At 52.6% G+C, this 2,500-nt stretch overlaps 1 non-coding gene across 1 annotated transcript in view; it reads right to left on the reverse strand.

Moving 5' to 3' along the window:
- LOC148225764 (small subunit ribosomal RNA) overlaps window positions 1-1,556 on the reverse strand; it is a 2,016-nt gene extending 460 nt beyond the window's left edge. The window contains exon 1 of the ribosomal RNA XR_015812487.1: window positions 1-1,556. This exon is cut by the window's left edge and continues 460 nt beyond it. This is a non-coding gene — a ribosomal RNA (small subunit ribosomal RNA).
- Window positions 1,557-2,500: the final 944 nt, after the last annotated feature.

A 2,500-nucleotide genomic window follows, 5' to 3' on the forward strand; every position in this document is an offset into this window, starting at 1 on the left:
CGCGCGGGCGGACGCGCGCGACTTGCGCCGCGTTAACGACGCGAGCGCGCGCGCGCCGCCCGGCCGCGGACCCTCGTGATATCGGTAGCACGTCTATTTAATAGGCTAGAGTTACGTTCGTTACCGGAATTAACCTGACAAATCGCTCCACCAACTAAGAGCGGCCATGCACCACCACCCACCGAATCGAGAAAGAGCTGTTAATCCGTCAATCCTTCCAGTGTCCGGGCCTGGTGAGTTTTCCCGTGTTGAGTCGAATTAAGCCGCAGGCTCCACTCCTGGTGGTGCCCTTCCGTCAATTCCTTTAAGTTTCAGCTTTGCAACCATACTCCCCCCGGAGCCCGAAAGCTTTGGTTTCCCGGGAGCTGCCCACCGAATCAAAATAAGAAACTTCGGCGGATCGCTGGCTGGCATCATTTATGGTTAGAACTACAGCGGTATCTAATCGCCTTCGAACCTCTAACTTTCGTTCTTGATTAATGAAAACACCTTTGGCAAATGCTTTCGCTTTAGTCCGTCTTGCGACGATCCAAGAATTTCACCTCTAACGTCGCAATACGAATGCCCCCAGTTGTCCCTATTAATCATTACCTCTGGTGTCAGAAAGCCAACAAAACAGAACCGAGGTCCTATTCTATTATTCCATGCGCACAATATTCAGGCAAATATTAGCCCGCTTTGAGCACTCTAATTTGTTCAAAGTAAACAGCCGCGAGGGCCCGCCTCGCGCGCCGACCGCGAGCCCGCGGCGCGCGCCGAAGTCGCGAAGACGACGACGCGCACGCGAACGCGCGGCGCGGACGCGACCGGCGGTGAACACGCACCGGCGAGAAGCCCCGCAGACGCGCCTGTCGTACCGCAACCGGTAGACCGACGCCGCAGGACACAATTTCAACTACGAGCTTTTTAACCGCAACAACTTTAGTATATGCTATTGGAGCTGGAATTACCGCGGCTGCTGGCACCAGACTTGCCCTCCAATGGATCCTCGTTAAAGGATTTAAAGTGTAATCATTCCGATCACGAGGCCTCGTAAGAGTCCCGTATCGTTATTTTTCGTCACTACCTCCCCGTGCCGGGAGTGGGTAATTTGCGCGCCTGCTGCCTTCCGTGGATGTGGTAGCCGTTTCTCAGGCTCCCTCTCCGGAATCGAACCCTGATTCCCCGTTACCCGTGACAACCATGGTAGTCGCATAAACTACCATCGACAGTTGATAAGGCAGACATTTGAAAGACGCGTCGCCGGTGCTAGACCGTGCGATCTGCTCAAAGTTATCTAGAGTCATCTCCGAGTGCGACGGGCGCGCGCCGAAACGCGCGCTCCGCCGATTGGTTTTTGATCTAATAAAAGCATTCCTTCCGTCGCCGGTCGGAACTTCGTTTGCATGTATTAGCTCTAGAATTGCCACAGTTATCCAAGTAACTGTGTACGATCTAAGGAACCAAAACTGATATATTGAGCCATTCGCGGTTTCACCTTAATACGGCTTATACTGAGACTTGCATGGCTTAGTCTTTGAGACAAGCATATGATTACTGGCAGGATCAACCAGGGAGCTGCGAGCTTGCGTCTCTGTAGAGAGCGTCCGCTTACGCACTCCTTACGTGTCATGTATTTATTATTCTCCTCCTCTATCTCTACCTATCGTTCTCGTCTCGTCTTTTTTAAGACGTACAACATTTTATTTATATGTATCGTTTTTTGTTATATATATACTTTTATATATATTATTATATTATCTTCACCCGTCTACGCGCACAGTGCGCGGCCTCTCCGCGCTAGAGCGGAGGGCCGTAATAGCGCAGCGAGCTCGCCGGTCGCGAACGACCGACGGCCCCGTACAACGCGGCTCGCCGCGGAGCTCTGGAGAGCCGGAGAGCGCGATGCGCTCTCCGCTTATCACTCGATTCGTATAAACACGCGCGTGATCGCATATAGTATCCTCCACACACCCGGAAGGGTACCCGGAAGGCGCGAGCGCACCGCAGACGCCGACTGACGCCGACCGCGGTTCGCGCATGCCGAGATTTCGAAGAGCCGTCTCTCTCGTAGACGCTCGAAGCAGAGCCGTAAGCGACGTACACGCGCATTATTATCAATAATAATACGGTGCGTCCGCCAAACGGTTGCGAGCGAGCGAAAGAGCGAGCGACTCGACCCGAGGAGCCGACGAGAACGCCGAGAGCAAACGCGACCGAACACGGCCGCGCGCTCTCGCCTCGCGCGCACTCCACGTATAGGCGGCGCGGTGCAAAGTCGCCGAGCCGCTCGCTCTAGCCTAACAAGCCGAAGTCGACGCGGTCGCGGCCGGGATTCGGCGGAACGGGCCGCTCTGAGCGCGATTCGACTCGGACTTCTCTCGACTTGCGACCGGATAATTTTCGATTCGAAATAATAACTTTTGTAATAATTAAAACGTTATTATATTATTATTGTTAGTATTAATAAATATAAAATTTATATATTAATAAATATATATATGTATATATAAAAAAAAAT

This window comes from Plectrocnemia conspersa, unplaced genomic scaffold (assembly GCF_051122295.1).
Source record: "Plectrocnemia conspersa isolate PC_06_02 unplaced genomic scaffold, ASM5112229v1 ptg000028l, whole genome shotgun sequence".
Lineage (NCBI taxonomy): Eukaryota > Metazoa > Arthropoda > Insecta > Trichoptera > Polycentropodidae > Plectrocnemia > Plectrocnemia conspersa.